This window comes from Dendrobates tinctorius, unplaced genomic scaffold, assembly GCF_039654945.1.
Source record: "Dendrobates tinctorius isolate UK_male_01 unplaced genomic scaffold, ASM3965494v1 ptg000138l, whole genome shotgun sequence".
NCBI classification, from domain to species: domain Eukaryota; kingdom Metazoa; phylum Chordata; class Amphibia; order Anura; family Dendrobatidae; genus Dendrobates; species Dendrobates tinctorius.
The window spans coordinates 2,507,049-2,526,050 of record NW_027361806.1 but is presented as its reverse complement, the minus strand read 5'-3'; positions in this window follow the sequence as shown (position 1 = coordinate 2,526,050).

The window sequence follows — 19,002 nt, the reverse complement described above, 5'->3', positions numbered from 1 at the left end:
TATCTATTTTTATTTTTGAAATTTACCAGTAGCGGCTGCATTTTTCACCCTAGGCTTATATGTGAGTCAATAAGTTTTCCCAGTTTTTTGTGGCAACATTAGGGGGGTCGGCTTATACAGGGGTCGGATTATACACGAGTATATACGGGTATTTATCTTCTATCATCTGTCTATCTATTATCTATCTGTTAATGATTAATCTATCTGTTATCTATTTATCATCTATGTATCTATTATCTATCTTTATATTTACCTTATATCTATCATCTATCTATTATCTATTTGTCTATCTATCTATCTATCTATCTATCTATCTATTATGTATCGATCTATTATCTATCATCTATCTATCTTCTTGCTATCTTCTATCTATTTATCTATCTATCTATCTATCTATCTGTCTGTCTGTCTGTCTATCTATCTATCTATCTATCTATCCACTACTATTTTGGTGCTGCTTTTTTTTTCTATTATCTAAGGACATTAAGGTGTCTGGAGAAGCGTGCACTGCTCTAAGGTATTTTGTGCTGGTCCTATTTTTTACACATATATCTATCATCTATAAATTAAAACCCCAATACCAAGAGCATAAAGTAGATAGAGAATTCCAGACAAGAAATTTGTGTAATAACAAAGCTTATTAAGGTTTAACAAATAGGCTTGAATGGCATAGTGGAATTAAAAGTAAAAATATCTTTAAAAGAAACAATTGTGCGCATGTACATGACGTTGGTATTGTCAAGCAGTTTACCTCAGGGGAGACCAAGCATCTTGCCTTCCCCCGTTACCCCCGCGTGACCATAAAAACCCACCCCCCTTACCGGCGCCAACTAAGACACGGACACGAGAATTTTTCTTTGGAAGTTTTCTGGCTACAGCAGCCTTTTATTAAAACAGCAAAAAACAACAATAAACACTGTATCATAAATAACATAAGTACAATGACTTGAACACTGAAAGGAGGAGTCCGTGAAGCCACAAGATCATGGTGAAGTAGTCCAAAATAATGTGAACAAATCCCATCCATTTGCTCCCAGCCGTTACCTCACAGGCTCAGGAGCACCAGCACACCAATAAATATTGTCCACAAACTACTTGGGATCCGCCCACTTATGACAGAAAACTCCCCCATCCACCTTTCACAAGATCACGACCAACATACCTTTTAACGAAGGAGACCCTACACACCGAGTCTCCAAAGCCAATTTCCACCGACTTCATGGACTCCCCTCTCCTCCAAAAACCGCCACAACGAGGGGGCCTTGAGCACCTCAACGACCCGAGACCCCCCCAACCCACCATGCGACGGCCCTCTCAATGCTGTCCTGAAGGGCGAGGGCCCAAATATCGGAACCCACTGCATTTAAATGGATCCTGTCCGCCAACCAAAAATCACCCTCGCCCTTTTCCAAATCGAAATGCCGCACGGCAACTCCCCCATTCCTAACAATAAAAGCAGACACCGCCCTCTTAACTTTTATCCTGGCCCTATTGACCTTTTCCAAAGATCTCATGGACCGCCAACGTCTGCGTGGCACAATCTCAGACCACACGATAGTGACCCCCCCGGTACAGCAACCACAACCTTAAGCAATCCTGCTTAATGTCCTTAACCAACTCCCGAAAAGGCTGAACCGCCAGATCGTTACCCCCAGCATGAATAACGAGGATATCTGGTGCGCGGTCCAACCGTGCGCATTCGTGTATCTCCGGCAACACCCTTCGCCACACCAGGCCCCTGAAACCGAGCCACCACACCACCGCCACAGCCCTGGGAATCCCCAGCTGTCTGCCTTCTTTCCTGATATTGGCTCGCAATGCTCCCCAATAAACGAAGGAGTGACCAAAAATCCAGACCAGCAGCGGCTCAGCACCTGAAGCAAAAAACGACACTAACATAAAATTATACTTGCAGCATAAACTTAACACCAACCCACACAGACTCCTATTAGTCCCATGTTCAAGACCAACCATACCCCCCCTTTCCAAAATTAAGGCCGAACATAACTGCGATACTGATTGGACCTCCACCCACCAATGCGCTGTATTAAAGAGGGACCCAAACCATACGCTGCCGCCTCAGTCGCCGCTCCTATCCTGAATGAATGAGAGGCAAAGCGGGAATCATCTAACCCCAAACACCGAATGGATTTTTTAAAAACCGCGCCAAACTAATACCGAGACAAACTACCCCCGTCTGCGTGGCACAACAAGGAACCGCTCAAACTGGGACAAAGCTCCCAAAAACCACTCAAACACCGAACAGGGCACATTAAGGAACCAGACACGCCACCCAACACCACTCGGCGGCCTTTCCCGGACTGGTCCGTTTTGGACCGTCGCAGCCAGAATTTTACACTCTGTGAGGTCAATACCACATCCTTGGCTAATAAGCCACCCATCGACTCTTTATTAGGGGACACAAGCTCCCCCACCCGCAAGGCCCCAAAAAATGCTAACGAAAAAGCCAGGCGAAACAACAAAACCTCATATCGAGCCAAACAAACCGACTCCAGAACACAACCTAATTGCTCTAATAAATTGAAAGATACAGGCCGTCTTAAATCACCCCCGCCTCTGAAACGGCAGAAACCCTTTGCCGCCTGTTTGACCAAAAATGTTTTAGTCAAATCCCTGCTCCCGCGCAACCGAAAACCAAATGACAAACCCGCCAATAAGCACGTAACTTTTGCACAGGACCAACCCTCACTAGCACCTCGCCCCAACCATGACAACAACATTCCCTCCTGATCAAGCCCGGCCCAACTGGTTTGGCCGGCCGTAAGGACCTCCTCCCACATCTGCCACACTGCCCGTTAAGCCTCCCAAGTTTTTGGTGCCAGAGACGATTCAAATAGCGACTCTGCGGCCAGTAAGCCACCCTCCACAGTTCCTCCGGACAGGTTAGACCCTTGATCTCTGCTTCTGGAGCCAAAGAATGAAAACGATCCCACTGCGAACGAGAGAGAGAACCAGCTATCTCGTTCCTGATGCCGGGAACGTGCGTCGCGGTCACATGGGCATTCAAAGACAAACACAGTAGCACCAATTGCTACAAAACTCGAACGACTGGAGGGGACGATGCAGTAAGGCCATTAATCGCGCTCACAACGCCCATGTTGTCGCAAATAAAAAACACACGCCGGTTCCTGAAATCCCGCCGCCCCAAATGCACTGCCACCAGTATCGGAAAAATCTCCAACAACATGATGTTCCGCACCAGACCAGCCGAAACCCACGTGCCGGGCCATTGAGCTGAACACCATTGCCCTCTGAAATAGCCACCAAAACTGATCCCACCAGCCGCATCCGTAAACAAATCCAGTGCATCGTTACCTACCACCTCCACCATTACCAAAGAGCGACCATTGTACTCCTCCAGAAAAGACTCCCAAACCTCCAAATCGTCCCTGAGCTCCGATGACAACCTAAAAAAATGGTGGGGAGCCCGAATCCCTGCAGTAGCACTAGCCAGCCTACGTGAAAAAACTCGACCCATCGGCATGACACGACAAGCAAAGTTAAGCTTCCCGAACAGCGACTGAAGATCGTGCAACGATATTTTCTTCAAACGACGTGCTCGGACCACTTCAGACTGCAAATCCACCAGCTTGTCCTCGGGCAACCTGAACTCCCACTCAACTGTATCGATAACGATCCCCAGAAAATGCAAACACGTGCTAGGGCCCTCCATTTTTCCAGGCGCCAAAGGGACATCGAAACGATCAGCCACCCACTCAATGGCTTTCAAAATCCTGGAACAACGCGGTGAATCCACAGGACCAACACACAAAAAGTCGTCCAAATAATGAATAACCGAGTCGAAACCAGAAACATCACACACAACTCACTCGAGAAATGAACTAAACGCCTCGAAATACGCACAGGACAACGAACAACCCATAGGTAAACACCTATCCACAAAAAACCTGCCTTCCCAAAAACAGCCCAGCAACTTCACGCTTTCGGGGTGAACTGATAACAGACGAAAAGCGGATTCGACATCAGTTTTCACCATAAAGGCACCATGACCACATTTTCGCACCCACCGAGCCACCTCGTCGAACGAAGAGTATACCACCGAACAGATCTCCGGATCAATACCATCAATAACCGACCTCCCCCGTGGGTAGGACAAGTGCTGAATAAGCCAAAACTTATTTGGCTCCTTCTTCGGAACCACCCCCAAAGGGGAAACCACCAAGTCTGGAAAAGGAGGGGAAACGAAAGGGCCCGCCATGCGGCCCAACGAAACTTCTTTTCTGAGTTTGTCGGAAACAACTGCGGAATGCTCCATGGCTGAGTGCAAATTCTTCAAAACTAACGGAATTTCAAACGGAGGACCAGGTATACGAAAACCATCCTTAAGGCTGGTTTCACACTTGCGTTTTTTTTCGCGGGATTTTAGCGCTAAAAAACGCATGCTTTTTTTTCCTATACTTTGCATGGGATGCGCTTATGTGTGCATACACATGCGTTTGTATGCATTTTTCCGCGCATGCGTTTTTTTGCGGTATGCGCTCGGGCGCACAAAATGCATCCTGTTGCATTTTTTGTGCGTCCGACTTGCCTCAAAAAAACGCATGCGCGCGCAATGCGTTTTTTTACAGCAAGACACCCATTATAAGTCTATGGGTGCGCATATGTGCGCATTGGCATGCTTATGTATGCGTTTTTTTGCGCATGCGTTTTTTTTTTACCATTAGTTGGACAATGGAATTTAGGGGTTTGGGTTAGAGTTAGGGTTAGTTAAGGGGGTTTAGGGCTAGGGTTAGGGTTAGCTAGGGTTTAGAGTCAGGGTTAGGGTTAGGGTTAGTATGGTTTGGTTAAGGGTTAGGGTTAGGGTCAGGGTTAGGGTCAGGGTTAGGGTTAGGGTTAGGGTCAGGGTTAGGGTTAGGGTTAGGGTTAGGGTCAGGGTTAGGGTTAGGGTTAGGGTCAGGGTTAGGGTCAGGGTTAGGGTTAGGGTTAGGGTTAGTAAAGTCATGGTTTGGGTTAGTGTGAGGGGCCACCTAATGTTGGAAAAAACGCAAACGCGGTAAAAACGCACTAAAAACGCATACAAACGCATAAAAACGCTGCGTTTTTTTCATGCATGCTCATAAAAATGCTTGAAAAAAACGCAGCAGTTGTATGCTTTTGTATGCGTTTTTTCAATGCGTTTTTTTGCGGGAAAAACGCGCTGCAAAAAAAAGCAAGTGTGAAACTAGCCTAAAACCTGCATACAGCAACTCTGCTTTTTCCCTATCCGGGTACCTATTTAGATAGGGAACCATCCTTTCCAGATTCACTGGAGTCTCCCCCTTGCGAATTTCCACCCCCGGTTCTGGGCTTCCCTTTCTTAAAACACTTCGACGCTCCATGCGAGGCGCCATTACAATTGGAGCAGAGGTGTTTGAATTTGCAATTCGCCCCGAACTTACACTGGCCGTCATTAAATTGCCAGCACACCCCCGCCTTGTGCGTTCCTGTCTGCCCTTGACCACCCGTAGAGCTGGAGTTGCCACTACTCTGGCTGGTGCTTCCAGCCCCCCCACGAAAGGAGCTCCCAAACTTATTCTGAGCAATCACGCGCATCCACAATCCAATATCTTTTTGGTCCCAGCGAATAGCCAGACGCACAGCCTTTCTCTGACGGAATTGCTCATCGTATGTCAGCCACGCCTGACCGCCATACACTCTGTAAGCCTCCCCTATAGCGTCCAGGTAACAAAACAGCGCCGAACAATTGGCAGGGGCCTTTTCCCCAATAACGCTTGCCAAAATGGCAAAATGCTTGTTGCCAATTCACAAACGTCTGAGGAACCAAACGCCATCTGCACTTTTCCTCCTCCTCCTTCTTGCTATCCTCTTTCTTGCTTTTGTCTAAATTAAACTTCTCAAGAGGCAGCAACAAAAATTTTTCGACATTCTCATCCTTCCAAATTCACTCTTTCACCTCTTTTTTTTAAATGAGCACTCAACGAACCTTCAAAGCATACATACACCTTGCCATGCGCCCGATCATCTAAATGCACATGACACTCCTTTTCTTTTTCGGTTTGCACCGACACGGACACTGGCTCGCCGGAGCGGGGGCCCGGCTCCAAACCACTCTGACCAGACGACCCCCCCAACCTGAGACCCAACCCAAGCTGCTACCGGCGACGACCCGACAAAGCCCTGCTCCAAGCGTGACAGCAAACTACGCACATCCGCAAGCATATCACTTACTCCCCCAGCTGAACCTAGACCGCTCAACCCAGCTCCCACCCCGACACTACTAGCTTCAGCCAAGGGCCCCTTTCCACAACTGATGAAGACAAAAGCGGGTGACAAACAGGGGACATGGACACATACTCACCGGGCTGCAAAGGGGCTGTGTGCCTTCCAGTCGGAAAGCCTGGATCCCCCGAAGCCTCAAGAACTTCACGACTCCCGATGACGGACTCGCCGGCGCGTTGCTGACCCCCGAAGATCCCCGCAGGGAGGACCAGGGTGGGAGGCCTGAGCCTCTGAAATGATCCAGGCTGCGGGACCCTGAACACTGATGCCGCCTGGCTCCCCCCGCCGAGGGCTCCTGCCGGTGTGCCGTCCTGTCGCCGTTGGGCATCCATGGCCCCCCACGATAACTGGGAGCCCGAAAGAGTCCTCCTGCCTCCATCCCTTCTTGCAGCAGGCGCCAACCCCGCCGTGCTGCCTGCCACTCGCGCAGCGGCAGCAGCGCCAGAAGTCGCGGTGTCTATGTCCGGGGCAGGCGCAGCTGCGGGGCCTGCGCAGCGGCGCCCCCCGCAGAAGCAGATGCCCCCACACCCCTGGGGGACGATGTATCAGGTCCTGCCACCCGCCAGGCCGCCACTCTGCCGGCGGCTGACGTCCTCGGTGCAGGGGAGGCAGGCCGCCGCGGCCCCCCGAAGCAGCAGGGGAAGTATGACGCTCGGCGCGTGCTGGCTCCGCCCCCCTCCTGGACCGAGGCGGAGGCCCAGACACCACCGCAGGGCCTCGCCGCAACCGTGGATTCCTCCCAGGCCGCGACGTACTCGAAGGAGGATTGCACGTCGCGCGACCTGGAGGGGCTCCTGCGGCGACGCGAGGCCCGGGGAGCGGTGTCGGGTCAAAGCCGTTCCAGAGGCCTCACCCGCCTCTATCGGCGCTCCCTCACCTCGGCCTGCCCGGAGGGACCTGGGAGCAAGCCGGCCACGTGTGCCTCCAGCCATCCCGGCGGCTGCACCAGCGCTGCAGCCCACAGCCGATCCAAGGCCTCTTCGACTCCTGCCATCCAGGTAAGTGACTGAACAGAGGGCGGGAACACCCCCGACCGGCTCCTAAATACCCCTTAGCTCCCCCTCCTTGTTAGCAGCTCCCCCCACTAAACCCTCCAACCCCCCCGTCATGATGGCCTCCACCCACACCTCCTATGGGGGCTGGGAGGCTTACTCTGGCCATTTCTGGATCAATAAAAATTACCATATAAAATCAGCAGTACTAATAAGATGTATATAGTAACCCATAAAGGTTATAAAAGTCCATATAAAAAACTTCTAATAGCAATAATGGCAGTGGATAGATGGAATCATAAAAAATGTTTCCAAAAAATTAAAGTGCAAAGTAGTGCAAAGCTTAGAAATTAACAAAATGTGCAAAGCTGCAATCAACAAAACAAAACTAGAAATGCGAAGTGTAAATAACAAAGTATACCAAAGGGTATATTATAAACAGGGCACAATGTCTTCAGATGATAGGATCATGTGAACACACGAGTCAGATAATTATAAGGTACAGATAAAGATATGCCAGAGGTTATATTAAAAATAGGATAAAATACCTTAAGGGGTTAAGATCCTGGGCGCACACAGGACAATTATTTCTTTGAAAAATATTTTTACTTTTAATTCCACTATGCCATTCAAACCTGTTTGTTAAACCTTAATAAACTTAGTTATTACAAAAATGTCTTGTCTGGAATTCTCTAGCTACTCTATGCTCTTGGTATTGGGGTTTTTCTTTATATATTAAGTGGTTTCCACTTTTTCACTGTGCACCAGATAGATTATAAAATATAAAGTGAGAATTTGATTATTTATGTTTTTTATACTTTTATTATTTTTCTATATTTTTATATTTTACTACTTTCTGGTGTCAGTATCTTCTATTTTATCTATCTATCTATCTATCTATCTATCTATCTATCTATCTATCTATCTATCTATCTATCTATCTAGCTATCTATCTATCTTCTATCCAGAGGCTTAGCTAGGGTTTTGGTTCAGGGGGGGGAAAATCATTATTGCCCTCTACTCCTCTTTGGTCAGACCTCATCTGGAATACTGTGTCCAGTTTTGGGCACCACATTTTAAAAAAGACATCAACAAACTTGAGCAAGTTCAGAAAAGAGCGACCAGAATGGTAACCGTTCTGCAAACCCTGTTTTATGAGGAAAGGTTACCAGAAAAAGAATAATCCCAAAAAATTAACTTTTAATTCAATCACTAAAAAGCATAATACAGTAAAATTACCTCAATACATAGGGAGGTAGATAAATAGATAGAGGGTCAGGTAACCAAATGGTTCAATAATTCACAGACATTAAGGGCCAAAAACTACTTCACCCTAGTATGCCCTACCAAGACCCTTCCTGACCGTGGAGGTTGGCACCCTAGTTGTTGACAATGTGGCGCCCCCACTCATCGTCGGCGTCCCTAGTAACGCCCTAGACCTCCCTACATATACAAAAATAGGGGACACAAAAAATACCCACACTCACACCCACAATGCCGAAAATAGTGGTTCTGTTTAGAGTACATAATCCTTAATCTACTGGAGGTTTGTAATTTATGAGGAAAGGTTGCAGGATTTGGGAATGTTTAGCTTGCAGAAGAGAAGACTGAGAGGAGACTTAATAGCTGGCTACAAATATCTCAAGGGCTGTCACATTGTAGAAAGATCATCTTTATTCTCATTTGCACAAGGAAAGACTAGAAGCAATGGGATGAAACTGAATTTGAGGAGACACAGATTAGATATTAGAAAAAACTTTTTGACAGAGTGATCAATGAGTGGAACAGGCTCGCACGAGAGGTGTTGAGTTCTCCTTCAACAGAAGTCTTCAAACAGAGGCCGGACAGACATCTGTGTGGGATGATTTAGCGAATCCTGCTTTGAGCAGGGGGCTGGACCAGATGGCCCAAGAGGTCCCTTCCAACTCTACGATTCTATGATTCTATGCAACTTCTGAGTGGGCCCCTAACCAGAGAACCTAAGCAGATGACCACACTGTTGCCACAAATAATCTGTGATGACTCCTGGAGTGGACCCTCTAGGTCGTGGCACCAACCCTCCCAGGGCGAGCTGACCTAGTGAAGACCACCCCCTATACAGGGACTGTCAGGGGCAAGCCCCAGGGGGTGAGGTACCAAGACTGCTGGCACCAGGCGGCCGGCTCACAGGAGACACGAGTGGGTGAGTGTGTCTGCAGGAACGTGTAAAGCGTGGACACGGGAACACGTGGTATACAGAGACTTCGTACGTCCGGGTGTGAGTGAAGCAGGATGCCTGCAAGGAGCACGTCAGAGCACTGAGTCAGGCAGCAGGTGTGCCAGGAGGTGTAACAGAGTACAGGAGCAGGGTGTGTGCCAGAGAGCACAACTGAGCATAAGACAGAGTGCAGGATTGGAACGTGTGCCAGGAGGCACAACTGAGTAAGAGACAGAGTACAGGATCAGAGCATGTGCCAGGAGGCACAACTGAGTATGAGACAAGGCACAGGGTCCGAGTGTGTGCCAGGAGGCACAACTAAGTACAAGACAGAGCACAGGGTCAGAGCGTGTGCCAGGAGGCACAACCGAGTACAAGGCAGAATGCAGGTTCAGAGCATGTGCCAAGAGGCACAACAGAGTGCAAGGCAGGGGACCTGAATACAGTGCACAGCCAGGCAGAGACACGGCAGACCAAGCCAGGAAGCACAACAATAATCAGGCACCTCCCCTAGGAAGAGGTAGCCTGATATAGCACATGATCATGAGAGCTTCCGGGTCAAGTCCTCCAGTACCATAGAGAGGACTGACCTGGAGACCGAACTGAGAAAAGTGCGCAAGCGCAGACATAACATGAAAGAGACAGGGACCTAGGTACGAAAGGTGTTACGAGTGAGTCACCGTAGCAGGCAAAAACAGAAATACTAGCTAAGTCCAGAAAACCAGAGAAGTTGGCAGCTATCGGATTGCAGACCCCTGAACCTATCAACAACAACTAGCAGTAGCCGTGGGGGGGTTCCTACGGTGCCCTAGACCCCTCGATCACAGCCGGAGAACTACATAGCCTAAAGACAGAAAGGGAAATCTAAATGCCCCAGAGCAGACCCCAAAGCAATAGGCAGCCCCCAACATATAATGACGGTGAAGCAAGATGAAAAAACACTCACACAGATAGAAAGATAGGCTGAGCAAATGATGGGGCCCAAGCTAACTAGATAGGACAGGATCGAAAAGCTGCTGTCTGTAATCCGCCAAAACCCTATCGAAACAAGAGCCAACAGCTGATAGGGAAAAAAGCCCTGAAGACGCTAGGCTTCAAAAAGACTATATCAGTACTCAGGTATTTTCTGAAGACAGAGCAAAAAGGAATTCAGCTCACCCCAGCAGGGAATGGCAGAAATCAAGGAAAACAATGCAAAACAAAACCAAAGCACAAATGCAAAAAGTAGAGCAGAAAACTTAGCTTTTGAGGAGCAGGAATCAGACTGGTCTCCTAGAATCACTCAGAGAGATCACCAGCAAGGCAGAAGGGCGTTGGCTGCCTTATATCCAGTCAGTAGTTCCCGTCACCCAGCCATCATCATCCTGCCCAGGTGCTTGGTAATCAGCCTCACTACCTTCCTTCACCAGAAGAGGGAGTTCATCAGACCTCAATGGTGAAGGGGAAAATTAACTCACAACAGTACCTCCCCCTTGAGGAGGGGTCACCGAACCCTCATCCATGCCACCAGGGCGATCAGGGTGAGCCCGATGAAAGGCACGCACCAATCTTTTGGCATGAATATCAGAGGCAGAGACCCAGGAATTATCCTCCTGACCATAACCCTTCCACTTAACCAAATACTGGAGTCTCCGTCTAGCCAGACGGGAATCCAGTATCTTCTCTACCTCATATTCCATGTTACCTTCAACCAATACAGGGTCCGGAGGTGCCACCCCAGGAACTACTGGTTCGACAAACCTCTTCAACAAGGACTTATGAAACACATTATGGATTTTAAATGTAACAGGAAGAGCCAAACGAAAAGAGACCAGATTAATAATCTCCAAAATCTTGTAAGGTCCAATAAATCTAGGCTTAAACTTAGGAGAAGCCACCTTCTTAGTGATATTTTTTGATGATAACCAAACCATATCACCAACCTTAAACTGGCGACCAATGGTCCTATGTCAGTTGGAAAACCGCTGGGCCTTTTCCTGGGAGCGAGATAACTTATCCACCACTTGGTCCCAGATCTGGTGCATTCTCTCCACCACAGTGTCAACACCTGGGCAAGCAGAAGGCTCCACCTGCCCTGAAGAAAATCGAGGATGAAACCCAAAGTTACAAAAAAAAGGTGACATCAAAGTGGCAGAACTAGCTCTATTATTTAAAGCAAATTCGGCCAAGGGCAAAAATGAAAGCCAATCATCCTGATCAGCGGAAATAAAACATCTCAAATACGACTCCAAGGTCTGGTTTGTTCTCTCCGTCTGCCCATTGGTCTGAGGGTGAAAAGCAGAGGAGAAGGACAACTGAATTCCCAGCTTGGAACAGAAAGTCCTCCAAAATCTAGTCACAAACTGAACTCAGATACAATGTTCTCAGGAATCCCGTGCAAGCGAACCACCTGTTGCAAAAACAGGGGCACCAACTCAGAGGAAGATGGCAACTTAGGGAGTGGTACAAGATGAACCATCTTAGAGAACCTATCACAAATCACCCAAATAACAGTCATTCTCTGAGAGACAGGCATATCAGAGATGAAATCCATTGAAATATGGGTCCATGGCCTCCTGGGAACCGGCAAAGGCATCAACAACCCACTAGAGCGAGAACAAGGTTTAGACCGGGAGCAAGTCCCACAGGACTGCACAAAATTCCTGACATCACGAGACAAGGCGGGCCACCAAAAAGACCGACTCACCAGATCTCTAGTACCAAAAATACCTGGATGACCAGCCAATGCAGAGCAATGAACTTCAGACATCACTCTCTTCTTCCACTGGTCAGGAACATACAACTTTCCACTGGGACAACGCTCAGGTTTGTCCTCCTGGAACTCTTCCAGAGCACGTCTCAAATCGGGCGAGATGGCAGAAAGAACTACCCCTTCGCCTAAGATGGTAGCAGGCTTGGTCACCACAGGAGAATCAGCAAAGAAGCTCCTAGAGAGTGCGTCAGCCTTGACATTCTTAGTGCCAGGAAGAAAAGAGACCACAAAATCAAAACGTGTAAAAAACAAGGCCCACCTAGCCTGTCTAGGGTTCAAGTGGTTAGCCGACTCCAGGTAAATTAAATTCTTGTCGTCAGTGAGGACCACGACTTGATGTTTAGCTCCCTCCAACCAATGTCTCCACTCCTCAAATGCCCATTTCATGGCTAACAGTTCCCGATTCCCCACATCATAGTTACGTTCAGATGGAGAGAACTTTCGGGAAAAGAAAGCACAGGGATTCATTTTAGATGTCACAGGATCCTTTTGGGACAAAACAGCTCCTGCACCAATCTCAGAAGCGTCCACCTCTACCTGGAACGGGAGTGAGACATCAGGTTGCCGCAAAACCGGGGCAGAAGTGAATCTTCGCTTCAGCTCCTGAAAGGAAGAAACAGCCTCCGGAGACCAATTCAACACATCAGCACCCTTCTTAGTCAGATCAGTCAATGGCTTGGCAATACTAGAAAATTTTGCTATAAATTTCCGATAAAAATTAGCAAAACCCAAAAACTGTACCTTGGCCGGGTCCATTTCATTAGTTGACGGAGACAAAATAAATCCCAGAAAAGAAATCCTCTGTACCCCAAAAAGGCATTTTGATCCTTTGACATACAGGGAATTCTCCCTCAAGATCTGGAACACAGTCTGAACATTTTCCACATGAGAATCACAATCCTTGGAGAAGATCAAAATATCATCCAGATAGATAATCAAAAATTTATCCACAAAGTCTCGGAAAATATCGTTCATGAAGCACTGGAAGACAGAAGGGGCATTAGTGAGCCCAAAAGGCATCACCAGGTACTCAAAATGTCCCTCCGGAGTATTAAACGCCGTCTTCCATTCATCCCCATGCTTAATGCGGATAAGATTATACGCCCCCCTGAGGTCAAGCTTGGTAAACCAGCAAGCACCTTTAACTCTGGAGAATAGATCCGAAATCGGGGGTAATGGATACTGATATTTAATAGTAATTTTGTTGAGGGCACGATAATCAATACAAGGCCTTAATGAACCATCCTTTTTGGCCATGAAAAAAAACCAAGCACCTAAGGGTGAAGAGGATGGTCTAATATGACCCTTCTCCAACGCCTCCTTAATATAGGATCGCATAGCCTCGTGCTCGGGTACAGATAAATTGAAGAGCCGACCCTTGGGAAATTTACACCCCGGGCTCAGTTCAATTGCACAGTCATAACTCCTATGAGGAGGCAAAGACGCAGACTCATTCTCACTAAATACATCATAAAAATCCGCCAAATAGTCAGGAACATCATGCGACTGAGGAACTGAGGAGAGGTGGAAAAAACCGGAGCCTCACTAAGGGCACACGGACAACCCCAACTCACCACAGACACAGATTTCCAATCCAAAACTGGATTATGAATTTGCAACCAGGGAAACCCCAGAACAATGGTATCATGCAAATTATGCAACACCAAAAATCTGCAATTTTCTTGATAGTCTGGGGTGACCCGCTTTACCACCTGGGTCCAAAACTGAGGTTTATTTTTCGCCAAAGGAGTAGCATCAATCCCCCTTAAAGGGATAGGCGTCCGCAGAGGTGTCATAGGAAATCCACAACGTTTAGCAAAATCCAAGTCCATTAGGTTAAGGGCTGCTCCCGAATCCACAAAAGCCTTGGCGGAAAGTGTGGACAGGGAGCAGATCAGAGTAATTGCCAGAAGAAACTTAGGTTGAACACCACCCACAGAAAACGTGTGTGCAAAACGTTTCTCTCGTTTAGGACAGACAGAAATAATATGCGAGGCATCGCCACAAAAAAACCACAGCTTATTATGCCTTCTGAACTCCTGACGTTGCTCCCTGAACAAAACTCTATCACATTGCATAGGTTCAGACATTTGTTCAACAGGTAGCAACACCTCTCATGCAGTCCTGCGTTCACGTAAACGCCGATCAACCTGAATGGCTAATGACATAGAATCGTCAAGACCAGAGGGAACAGGAAATCCCACCATAGTATCTTCTACGGCTTCTAACAAACCCTTCCAAAAGAGAGCTGCCAAGGCATTATCATTCCATGTAGTAAGGACCGCCCACTTTCGGAATTTTTGACAGTACAATTCTGCAGAATCTCGACCCTGGCTCAATGCCAACAGGGTCTTTTCAGCCTGATCAATAGCATTAGGTTCGTCATACAACAACCCCAAGGCTTGAAAAAATGTGTTCACATTAGTCAGAATAGGATCATCTGGTTTCAAAGAAAACGCCCAATCCTGGGGATCGCCACGCAGCAAAGAGATGACAATTTTAACCTGCTGCGTGGAGCTCCCTGACGAGTTAGGCTTCAAGGCAAAAAATAATTTACAATTATTTTTGAAATTCAAAAATTTAGACCGATCCCCAAAAAACACATCAGGAGTAGGGATCTTTGGTTCAGCAGCATGTGAATGAGCAAGGTAGGCGGAAATTCCCCGCACTTCCGCAGCGAGCTGCTCCACACGATCAGACAATTGCTTTATCTCCATTGAGAGAAAAAAAAATTCCCCCTACGGCCTCAGAGATATAGAGGAAAAAATATACACACCTTTTTTTTTTTTTTACAATTCTTTCCTGCTATTGAGTACCCTAGGATCTGCGGAATGGCTGGTGATTCTGTTATGAGTGAGTCACCGCAGGAGGCAAAATCAGAAATACTAGCTAAGCCCAGAAAACCAGAGAAGTTGGCAGCTATCGGATTGCAGATCCCTGAACCTATCAACAACAACTAGCAGTAGCCGTGGGGGGGTTCCTACGGTGCCCTAGACCCCTCGATCACAGCCGGAGAACTACATAGCCTAAAGACAGAAAGGGAAATCTAAACTGCCCCAGAGCAGACCCCAAAGCAATAGGCAGCCCCCAACATATAATGATGGTGAAGCAAGATGAAAAAACACTCACACAGATAGAAAGATAGGCTGAGCAAATGATGGGGCCCAAGCTAACTAGATAGGACAGGATAGAAAAGCTGCTGTCTGTAATCCGCCAAAACCCTATCAAAACAAGAGCCAACAGCTGATAGGGAAAAAAGCCCTGAAGACGCTAGGCTTCAAAAAGACTATATCAGTACTCAGGTATTTTCTGAAGACAGAGCAAAAAGGAATTCAGCTCACCCCAGCAGGGAATGGCAGAAATCAAGGAAAACAATGCAAAACAAAACCAAAACACAAATGCAAAAAGTAGAGCAGAAAACTTAGCTTTTGAGGAGCAGGAATCAGACTGGTCTCCTAGAATCCCTCAGAGAGATCACCAGCAAGGCAGAAGGGCGTTGGCTGCCTTATATCCAGTCAGTAATTGCCGTCACCCAGTCATCATCATCCTGTCCAGGTGCTTGGTAATCAGCCTCACTACCTTCCTTCACCAGAAGAGGGAGTTCATCAGACCTCAATGGTGAAGGGGAAAATGAACTCGCAACAGAGAGGTGCGCGTGCGCACCCGGCGGGACCCCCGGAGTGACCGCGGCTCCGAAAGAGATGACGTCGGGGCCAAGGTCCCGCCCCCAGGTGAGCGCGGCGTGACAGTACCCCCCTTTACGCCCCCTCTTTCTAAAACTGGAGAGGAACTTAGACAAAAACTGGGGTGCGTGGATATTCTCCCTGGGCTCCCATGACCTCTCCTCGGGGCCAAAACCCTTCCAATCGATCAAGAACATGGTTCTCCCTCTTACCTTCTTCATGGCCAAAATGTCATTCACCTCAAACTCATCCCCCAAGCCAACAGGCTGGGGTGTGTGGCCTGGAGAAGGATGAAATCGGTTAAGAACCACAGGTTTAAGGAGAGACACATGGAAGGAATTGGGAATACGGAGTGAAGGAGGCAGCTTCAATTTGTAAGCAACATCATTAATCCGCCTGAGGACCTCAAAAGGACCAATGTGACGGGGACCCAGTTTGTAAGATGGTACCTTAAGGCGGACGTATTTGGTGGAGAGCCACACCTTGTCACCAGGGAGAAATGGAGGAACGTCCAGGCGCCTCTTGTCAGCGTGTAATTTCATTCTGTCCCGTGCTTTCTCGAGAGCGGTTTTGGTCTCCTGCCATACCCTGGAGAACTCCACAGACAGAGAATCGGCAGCAGGTACCCCCGAGACAGGAAGTACCGATAGAGGCACATTGGGATGCTGTCCAAAGACGATGAAGAAAGGAGACTTGGTAGACGATTCACTGGAGTGATTATTGTAGGCGAACTCAGCCCAAGGAAGTAGACCAACCCAGTCATTCTGATGAGCATTAGAAAAATGCCGGAGGTAGGATGTAAGGATCTGGTTGGTACGTTCCACCTGCCCATTGGTTTGGGGGTGATAGGCGGAAGAGAAATCCAATGACACTTTCATGAGTCCGCATAGAGCTCTCCAGAACCGAGAGGTGAATTGGACCCCTCTGTCTGACACGATGTGCTGGGGGAATCCGTGAATCCTGAAGATATGGGAAATGAAGATCTTCGCCAAGTCAGGAGCAGAGGTTAGTCCGGGAAGAGGAATGAAGTGGGCCATCTTTGAAAATCGGTCTACAACCACCAAGACCACAGTACAACCGGAAGAACAAGGCAGATCAGTAATGAAATCCATGGCTATGTGCTGCCATGGAGCCGACGGAACGGGAAGCGGGAGCAGAAGACCTGAGGGTGGTTGTCTGGGTATCTTGTTCTGGGCACAGGACGGGCAAGATGCCACAAAGTCTTTAACATCCTGGGAGAGTGAAGGCCACCAATAATAGCGAGAGATTAAGTCCAAAGTCTTTTGGACACCAACGTGGCCGGCAATCTTGGATGAATGTCCCCAATTTAACACTCGTTTTCGGTTATTCTCAGCCACAAAGGTTCTTCCCGGAGGTAACGTGGTTAACTTGACAGGAGCCACGGTAATTACTTTTGATGGATCAATGATATGAGAGGGTTCTTCCTCTGCATCAGACGACAGGAATGATCTTGACAACGCATCCGCTCTAACGTTTTTATCGCCGGGCCGAAAATTGAGCCTCTGTGCGGACTGGATTTACGCCAGGTTCTTATTGTCCGTGAAGATCTTGAATGGATGTATGGCGCCTTCCAGTAAGTACCTCCACTCCTCCAAGGCCAATTTAATGGCCCATAGCTCTTTGTCGCCAATGGATTAGTTCTGTTCAGTGGAGGAAAATACTTTAGAAAAGAAGCCACAGGTGACAAAACGTCCAGAAGAGGATTTCTGCAGAAGGACTGCGCCAGCCCCGGTAGAGGATGCGTCCACCTCGAGAGTGAAAGGTCTACTAACCTCAGGTCGGTGAAGCGCCGGAGAAGCGGCGAAGGCTTGTTTCAACGACTGGAAGGCCTCTTCAGCCTCAGAGGGCCAAGCCTTTGGGTTAGCTCCCTTGCAGATAAGGGACGAGATGGGGCGAACCAACAAGGAGAAATGAGGAACGAACTGTCAGTAGTAGTTCGCAAAACCAAGGAAGCGTTGGATTGCCTTCACCTCAGGAGGCTGTGGTCAATCGAGGACGGCGGACACCTTTGCCGGATCCATGCTTAAACCTGATTCTGATATAATGTACCCCAAGAATGGCAGGGACGTTTGCTCGAAGGCACATTTCTCGAGCTTGGCATAAAGGCGGTTCTCCCTCAGGCGCTGGAGGACTTGATGCACGTTCTTTCTGTGGGCGGAGAGGTCTGGAGAAAAAACGAGGATGTCATACAGATAGACTACCACGCAGGAGTACAGCATATCCCGGAAGACGTCATTCATGAATTCCTGGAACACCGCTGGGGCATTGCAGAGGCCGAAGGGCATGACCAAGTACTCGTAGTGACCGTCTCTGGTGTTAAAGGCGGTCTTCCACTCATCACCGGAACGAATGCGGATCAAGTTGTAGGCCCCACGAAGATCCAGTTTGGTGAAAATTCGAGCTCCTCTAAGCCGGTCAAAGAGTTCCGGGATCAATGGCAATGGATACTTGTTCTTGACCGTGATATTGTTCAGGCCTCAGTAGTCTATGCAAGGACAGAGGGAGCCGTCCTTCTTTTTGACAAAGAAAAATCCCGCTCCCGCGGGTGAGGAGGACTTACGGATAAAACCTCTCGCAAGGTTCTCCTGGATATACTCAGACATAGCTTGGGTTTCAGCAGGGGATAGCGGGTATATCCTACCCCTGGGTGGCGTAGAACCAGGAATGAGGTCAATCGGACAGTCATATGGCCGATGGAGAGGCAGCGTCTCGGCCTCCTTCTTGTCGAAGACATCTGCAAAGGACCAGTAAGCCGACGGCAGACCTGTAGGTGCCGGGGATGGACAGGCAGAGTTCATCGGATGGACGGGCAACAGGCACTTCTCCTGACAGGACGGTCCCCAACGGAGTATCTCGCCCGACCGCCAGTCCAGGGTTGGCTCATGAGTCCGTAGCCAAGGGAGACGTAGAAGAAGTGTGTGAGACATGGTAGACAAGACGAGGAAGGAGATCTTCTTCTCCCGGTGCAGGGCTCCGATCTGCAGCTCGATGTCTTCGGTGGCCTGGGTAACGGTCTCCTGCACGGACGTACCATTGACCGAAACTATCGACCGAGGAGTCTCCAGGGATCTGACAGGAATCCGGTATTTTTTAACC